The 8474-nt window shown below is 40.6% G+C and overlaps 1 long non-coding RNA gene across 1 annotated transcript; it reads left to right on the forward strand.

The window, feature by feature from the left end:
- The first annotated feature begins 780 nt into the window (after positions 1-780).
- On the forward strand, positions 781-3156 carry LOC120613268 (uncharacterized). The gene is made up of 2 exons (XR_005655643.1): positions 781-1931; positions 2176-3156. It is a non-coding gene; the product is annotated as an uncharacterized LOC120613268 (long non-coding RNA).
- The last annotated feature ends 5318 nt before the right edge of the window (positions 3157-8474 follow it).

Raw genomic sequence — 8474 nt, forward strand, 5'->3', positions numbered from 1 at the left:
TGTAATATTGACCCTAAGGAAAGTGACAGGGTACTGACTACTATTTCTTTTTCATTACTGTTATTAGTTTCAATTATACAATACATTGGTTAGACATTTATATAGTTTATGAAACGATCCCCTGACTACTATTTCTTTTGCTGTCCCAAACACCTTAGTTTTTGAGAGGCCAGCACGGAGCGCCAGGAAGCTGTGAGGGCAGCATTAACTCTCCACGTCCATACTCCTCTTTCTCCTTCGTGTCCATATTTTTCCCTCTTTCACTTCTTTTTCTGTGCTTCTATTCCTTCCTCCTTTTGAATGTTTCTCTCTCTCCCTTTTTTTCCCTTCTGTTTCTCGTATCCTTCTCACCTTAAGCTGATAATATCTAACATTTATTTATCTGTTATTATATGCCAGCTCCTTATTTTGCTTAAACACCTTATTTGAAGTGTAGCATTTAATAAAAATTCTTTTTTCTCCTTTAAATGTTTGACACAAGGAATTCTTGCTCATTGTAAAAATATGTATATATTGGTAAGTTTAGGTGAGCAACAAACAAAAAATGCAACAAAAAATTAAGTCACACCCTAATACATTATTGACATTTTGGTGTATGTTCTCCCAGGTTTCTCTATAAGAATAAACCCTTCAAAATGTACTAGAGGGTTCATTGCAAGTCAGAAGTCCTGAGTTTGTAGCTGAAGCTCCACCTTGAGCCAGTCACAATCCCTCCCACAAGCGCTAACAACACCCCCAACTCTTCAAGCCCCCCAACTCCCTCCATCCCCATCCCCGCAGCCTAGATCTGTTTCCCCAGGCTGCACCTCCACTGCAGGAACAGGCCAGGCTCTTCCTGGGCAGCCACACCCAAGTTGGGAGACCAGACGTTTCTCTCACGGAAGCCCCAGCCTGTTGTTGCCTTTTGCCAATATTTCAAAAGTCGAACCTGGATTCTCAGCCCAGCCACACACCCCCTCACATCCCCTCCCACCTCACCCTTGACTTCTCAGCTTTCACTTTTCTGCCAGTGCATTGGAAATTGCTCCTGTTTTCCCAGCACCTGTACTAACAAACAAAGTGCTGCCTCAAGCGCTTTTTCCCTATTCTAAACGTCCTGTGCTGGGCACAGGTGCTGTACAATAGGGTCCTAAGTGTTCCTGGGCCCGGCTCTTTTCTCCATTGATGTACCGGCTCGGGAGGCTCCTCTCCTGTGTGGCTCAGAGCTGTTTTTTCCCTTGGAGCATTGAGGCCAAGTTTCCGTGGCCCTGTGTTCAGGGCCCCTGGGCCAGGGCTGTGGGTGTGGGCAGCTTTTGGTTCCATGTGGGTTCTCAGCAGGAAGGGCTTTCATGTGGGTGCCAGTTGGACTCCTAGGCCCAGCTTTGGGCCCTGGCAAGGTCTGAGGAGGGAGCGCTGCGAGTGAGATAAACATTCTCTGTTCGGGAGCTGGTTGGTTGGAAGGGAAGACAAGAGGATGTGGGGACAACAGGTCAAAGTGTTTGTCCAGGCTGAGAGGAGAGAGACCGTCACGTCACGGCCCTGTAGCAATAAGATGATATGGACTTTTCCACCCAGAAGAGGCCTTGGCAGAAACACAGGGAAGAAAAGTCCATTGAGTAGGGATAGAAAACAGTTTCTCAAGCTTGCCTTTGCTCCCTCTTTCTCTCCAGCCTTACTGAGCCTAATCAGGTCAAGCATCCAGCTCCTGCTGCCAGACACAGTGGCATTGTTTAAATATCCCTGGCCTCCCCCCAATACCCTGTCCCCACTGGGAACCGAGTTCCGACAAAGGAGGCCCTGAGGGACGGGCCTGAGAGGACAGAGGCCCAAGGCAGGGTCACTCCCTCTGTCACCCTCTTCTCCCTCCGACTTACTATTTTTCTGCCAGGGACCTGAGAGGGAAAACAAGCTGGCCTCTGGAAAACCTGAAGGCTGTTTTTGTTTACATAAAGGTACTTTCCCAGCAAACTGCTCCCTGAAAGGTCAGCACTAATCCCAGGCAGCCTGGGACTAGGTAACAGGTTTGGGAGGTGGGAAGAAGAAAAGAAACTGTGGGCCACTTGGGGTCAGATGACTTCACTGTAGTGGGGAAATGGCAAGGCGGGCGACAGGGAGGGGAGCTTCCTGTAGATGAGGCTCTGGAAGATGTTCATTGCTACATAAAAATTAAATAGGGCTTGTTTATCTGCCTTCCAGAACACCCAAGAGCATGGCAAAGAAGCTGGAGCCATGGGCAGGACACAACTGAGCTTGGCATCTGGGTCTGGATCTGCCACTGCCTCTGGCTTCACCTCTCTGGGCCTCAGTTTGCATGAAGGCATCAAAGTAGAAACAACTTTGAGATCCCTACTAACCCATATATTGTAAGCTTTCAGCAAACATTTACTTAACATACACCATGTGTCTGATATGGTACTAAACCCAAGCTCCCAGATAAGGTGAATGATTGCCCCAATTTTCCCAGGACTCTCCCAGTTTTAGCACCAAAAACCTGAACAGTTGGTCACACCAGCCCCAGACCTCAAGCAGCTCATGGTATGGAAACAATGACAGATGTGTAATAGCATGTGATGGTCTAGTAGAGAGTTTACAAAAGCATGGGACTCGGTGGAGGCAGAGACTAGCTTTTGGCAGGAGAGCTGGTAAATTTCACCATAGTGACACTCGTGAGCAGTGGGGAACTATGGGTGGATTAAAAATAAATCAGCTGTATTGAGGTATGAATTATATACAATACAGTGTACATACTTCAATGTACGGTTCAATGAATTTTGACAAATACATATATCCATATAACTATAACGTCAATCAGAAAATTTATATCACCCCAACAACTTCCCTAGTGCTCCTTTGTAGTCAATCCCATGCCAACTATCCCATCCCAGGTAACCACTGGTTTCTATAATTATAGATTCGTTTATGTATTCTAGGACTTCATATAAATGAAATCATAAAGTCTGTGCTCTTTAGAGTCTAACTTGTTTGCTCAGCATGTTTTGAGAACCAAAGACATTGCATATCAAAGTAGTTTTGTTTCTTGTTTTTACTCCAGGGTATAGCTATAATCACAATTTGTTTATCCATTTACCTGTTGACAAACATTTGAGTTGTTTCCAGTGCGTTTGTTTGTTTGCTTGCTATTATGGAAATGCCGTTACGAATATTATATCAAGTCTTTGTGTGGTTATATGTTTTCATTTCTGTTGGCTAAACACCTAGAAGTGGAGCTGCTGGGACATAGGTTAAGTCTATGTTCACGTGGAGAGGAAATCGCTTCACTTTTCTGAAGTGGTGGTACCATTTTACAGCCCATTCCATCCCTGTATGAGAGTTCCAGTTGTTCCGCATCCTCACCAACACTTATTATTGTCAGTTTTTAAAATTTCAGCCATTCTCATAATATCGTATTGTAGTTAAATTTGCATTTCCCTGATGATTATTGACGTTGAACACTTTTACTTACATGTCATTCATATATCTTCTTTTAAAAATGTCTTTGTAAGTCTTTTCCCCATTTTAAAATTGGGTCGTATGTCTTTTTAAAAATCAAATTGTTAGAGTTCATTATATATCCTGAGTGCACATCTTTTGTCTGACGTGTGTATTGCAATTGTTTTCTCTTAGTCTGTGGTTTGCCTTTTTATTTTCTTAAAGGTATATTTTGAAGAACAGAGAGTTTTAATTTTGATAAAATCCAATTTATCAAGATTTTTCTTTTATGGCTTGTGACTTTTGTATACTAAGAAATCTTTGCCTATCACAAGGTCATAAAAATTATCTGTTATTTTTTATCTGTTAAATTATGTTAATTATCTAATATATGAGTGAGTCACTCTCAATAGGCCATAAATAGACTTCTTACGTTTAGGTCTGTATCCATATCAGATAAGTATGTTCACAGAACTAAAGGAAAATATGCTCATAATGAGTGACAAAATGAGGCATCTCAACAAAGAAGTGGAAGCTATAAAAAAAGGACAAATGGAGATTTTTAAAACTGAAAGTTGCCATAAACCGATATAAAGTATTCACTGGTTGTATTTAACCAGCACCTTGGCAATGGAAAAGAAAAAGTCAGTAAACCTAAAGACAAATCAAAAGAAATTATCCAAACTAGAGAAAAAATACAGCAGAAAAAATGGGCAGACCCTCAGAGCATATGGGAAAATATCAGATAGTCCGACAACATACATGAAATTGGAAAACTAGAAGAAAAAATGAGGATGAAAACAAGGAAACCACATCTATGCACTTACTAGTCAATTCTGCTCAAACCCAAAAATAAAATTGAAAAATAAAATTTAAAATAAAATAAGAAAAATTTGAAAACACTCAGAATAAAAGACACATTATATACAAAGGAACAATGATATGAAATATCATTGATTTCTTATGAGACGCAATAGACAAGACAATGAATGACTGAAATCTTTGAAGTTCTAAAAGATGGAATTTTATATCCATTAAAAATGCCCTTCAAAAATGAGGGGAAAACAAAGATATTTTCAGAAAAATGAAAGCTCATAGAATTCAGAACCAGAATATCTACATTATAAGAATTGCTAAAGGATATTTTTCATGCTAACAGGAAATATCAGATAGATACTTAGATTTATAAGAAGGAATGAAGAGCAGCAGAAATGGTAAATGAGTAAATAAGTATTAAAATTTATGGGATTTTTATCTTCTCTGAATCTTTTTAAAAGACACCTGACTTTTTAAGAAAAATAATAAGGTTGTGGAGCATTTATAATGTATGTACCTATCATGTGTTAAGTTGATATTATAACAATAGCATGTTGGACATAGAAAAATCAATTGCTAAAATATGAGTGGGTCACTCCCAACAGGCCATAAATAGGTACCAGTGTCTCTCTATGATCAGCTTCCATTCCTCCTCCATATTCCTGTTATCCTGGGTGGGTCAAATTCAGAAATTAAATCATAAATAACTTGTACTTACCAGCTTTTTATTAATCAGAGCTATTTACTTATTCCCACACATTTCCTCATCTCCTGAGCTATTAATTTCCTCAACTATCAGCTCATTCCTTATTTCTTCTATACATGCTTTTTCTCTATTTTCTTGTATATTTAAAAAAAAATTCTTATCTGGTGGGTCATAGCAATGTGATTTATATATCTGTATAAATCAATATGTATATAAATTAATTTATATATAATATATCTACATGTGTATGTTATTACATATGACTTACATGTAATATATATACCTGATAAGGGGTATTTCTGCATATGTTAGTGTATGTGGCATAGTTTCTGTAGAATGAAGTTGGCAAAATGGGGTTGGAGAAGCACTGGCTCTGGGTCAGGGCACTAAAATATACCCTTTACAAATTTTATTTAATCCCTATTACTGCTCTATGAACTAAGAGATCTTACACTTATTTTTCAGAAAGAAAACTGCAGCTCAATGAGGTGAAAGTAACTTGCCCAAGACACAGCTGGTAAAAAACAGAGCAAGGATTCAAACCAACATCTCTGTGGTTCAGATCTGGACTCTTTTCACTATACAACTCTTTCCCCACAGAAAGATGTCTATTAAGAAATATAATCAAAGGGCATATAGTTCCCAGACTCATGAGGTTGGAATAAAGGGAAGAAGATATGTGGGAAGTAGACCCATGGTCCAGCATGGCCTTGATGGAAATTGTCAGGTCTTAGGGGTCCTGTGTATTATAATCTCTCACCTGGAACCTGAGTGATCTGGGAGTGTTTGTGATCAGGCACAGGAGAATGAGGAGGGTGAGGGAAACAGATTTAAGTAATTGAAAATTGCAGAAAGGGAGTCACAGGACTCACAAAGAGATGGACCCAAGATCTAGGAGGAGAAGCGATTGGGGATGAGGTCAGGAGGAAGAATAGATCCCATCAGTGATAAAAGGGGGTCATTCAGCAGGATTAATGGAGCCAACAGAGAGCCTTCCCAGAAGTCACTCGCACGTGGAGAAACAGGGACTGGGTGAGTGCACTCAGCCTCCCCCTGTCTCAGCAGGGGTGCCGACATCGTTTATAATCAGTGGTCTAGTTGGAAATGTTAGCATATTATGAAAGTATATCGAAGTGAAACATGATGTCATGACAAGTGCAAGGAGGGAAGGAGACAGAGTTTAAAAAGAGTAAAAATAAAGGGAAGCGAGAGTCTCTCAGTGATTCTGCCACTCTGGCCCAGGGGGAGCGACTGCTGGGCCTGGGGATTAGAGTATGTGCTCCCTAGAAAGCTGTGCTCGCAGATGATTGCTGAGCTCCCTCCCCATCTGGATTCTGTGTGAATACTCTTTGCTTTGGAAAGGCAGCCTGACTTCTTTCCTTTTTATATTTTAAAATAAAAATAATTGCTTAACACATGAAATCCAAAAGGGGCAAAAGAATATAAAGAAATTTAGGTCTCCCTCCTGACTCTGTTGCCTGGTTCCACAGTTCCCCTTTCCAGAAGCAACTCCTGGTATCCGGCTGTTATGGATCCTCCAAAGAGATTCTTGGCATTGAAAAACAGCTTTGTATATATTTATATTTTTATATTTTTCACATAAGTGATACCGTACTGTGCATGCTCTTTTGCACCTTGCTTTTTACAAATTTTTGAGTTCAATTTATTGGGGTGACAGTGGTTAATAAAATGATATAGGTATCAAGTATACAGTTCAGTAATATGTCATATATATATATTGCGTTGCATGTTCACCACCCAAAGTTAAATTTCCTTCCATCACTATTTATTTGACCCCATTTACCTTATCTACATCCCTCCTCTTTTTTACAGTATATTTTTGAATTTATTCCTTATTAGTACATAGAGAACCACCTTATTACTTTTTAACAGCCACAGAATTTTCCATGTTATAGACGTATCATAATTTATCTAGTTTCCTGTTAATGGCAATTCAGATTAATTTCCAATCTTTTGCTATTACATACTGAACAATAAACATCATGAACATACGTCATTTTGTATGCAGGTTATGTTTGTGCAAGAGAGAGAGACAGACAGGATGAGAACACAGGAGTGGAATTGAAGAGTCAAAGGATATGTGTGTTTTAAAATATAAGAATGTTTCTCTTCCTTCTTGAAATGCATGTCAGCTGCTCATTTGTGAATAGGTGGAGCTGGCCTGTAAACTATACGATGGAAGGAAACCAAGCAGAGATACCATTATTTATGCTTTTTGTCTCCATTCTAACAACGCTATGAGGTATGGAGTTAAGTAATTTTTATATTTTGTCCAAGAAAGTCAAGCTCATCAAAGTGCTGGCAATATCAAAATAATTGAGCAACTCTTATCAGTCTCTCAAGTACCCTAATACGGGGAAAGGTTGCATCTGCTCTGGATAAAGGATGGAGATATTTGGTCTCTAGAAGTAAGTATCTTTCATGATAAATAACCTAAATAACTTTTCGGTCCAAATCGATCTTAGGGGTAGGCTCAGGATCCTCTGCTGGGTCTGGCTCAGCTTGAGCGGAGCTGAGACAGCACACCTGGGCCTGTTTCCATCCCACCAGGTTCTGCGATGCCCTGGGGCTCTGAGATGATTCAGCTGAGCCACCCCCAAACACACAGAGTTTCCCAGATTCTAGAGCAATTAGGTACCTGCACGCCCACATCCGAACACAAGAGGACTTTTGTTCCCAAAGGCAGGGCCTTGGAAAGCCTGCTCTATTCACCTGAATCCCTCCTCTGTGGTGTGGGAAGATGATGCCATAGAAAGGAGACCCGCTTTGTGCATGATTAACATCACACTGGGCCACTGGGTTTAGCCTTGGGCTGCCACCGGGTAATCAGGCTTTTGATCAGCAGCTCCTGTTTCATTTCCTCGTTCCTCAGGAGCTTCTACCCTGAGCCTGGCATGAAGCCCTTTCCCTCTTAGCTTCCCAGATTGTGAGGAAACAAAAGCTGTTCACACTGTCCCCCCAAGTCAGCCCCTTAGTTGGAACTGGTGGGGTGGTCTGTAGACCCCCAAACCCAGAGAGTGGCTCCCATGGACACTTCCAGAACTGACTTATCAAATTTCTCAAGACCCTTTTGGGCTGCTTCTGATTTTCAAGCCTTTCTGATCGACTGGTTTGGTCCCTAGTAATTTCAGTCTTTCTCATGGAATTCCAGGTTCTAAGGAGGTGCCCTGGGCTGCTAAGGAGAGCCTCTTTACCCCAGTTCTCCAGCTTACCCTCAAAAAAAAAAAAAAAGGTGTGAACTACATCCTACATTCAGAAAAGTACAAAAATGTGTATGTACATTTTAAGAATAAGTTTGAAACCAATACCCATGTAACCTTCACCAGGTCAAGAAACAGAATGTTGCCAGTACCGTAGAAGCTTCCTTTGTGGCTCTTCCTAGTTTATTTTATTATTGAAATTCAGGTAAGATTTCTCTTAAGCAAGTCCGAAAAGCCCCGAGTCAGTATCCTTCCTGAATGCCTTTGTAGTCCTATTCACGGCATCTAATCATAGAGTGCTGTCTTCTCTCTAGGTCTATGAA

Source organism: Pteropus medius, unplaced genomic scaffold (assembly GCF_902729225.1).
Source record: "Pteropus medius unplaced genomic scaffold, Ma_sr-lr_union100, whole genome shotgun sequence".
Taxonomy (NCBI): domain Eukaryota; kingdom Metazoa; phylum Chordata; class Mammalia; order Chiroptera; family Pteropodidae; genus Pteropus; species Pteropus medius.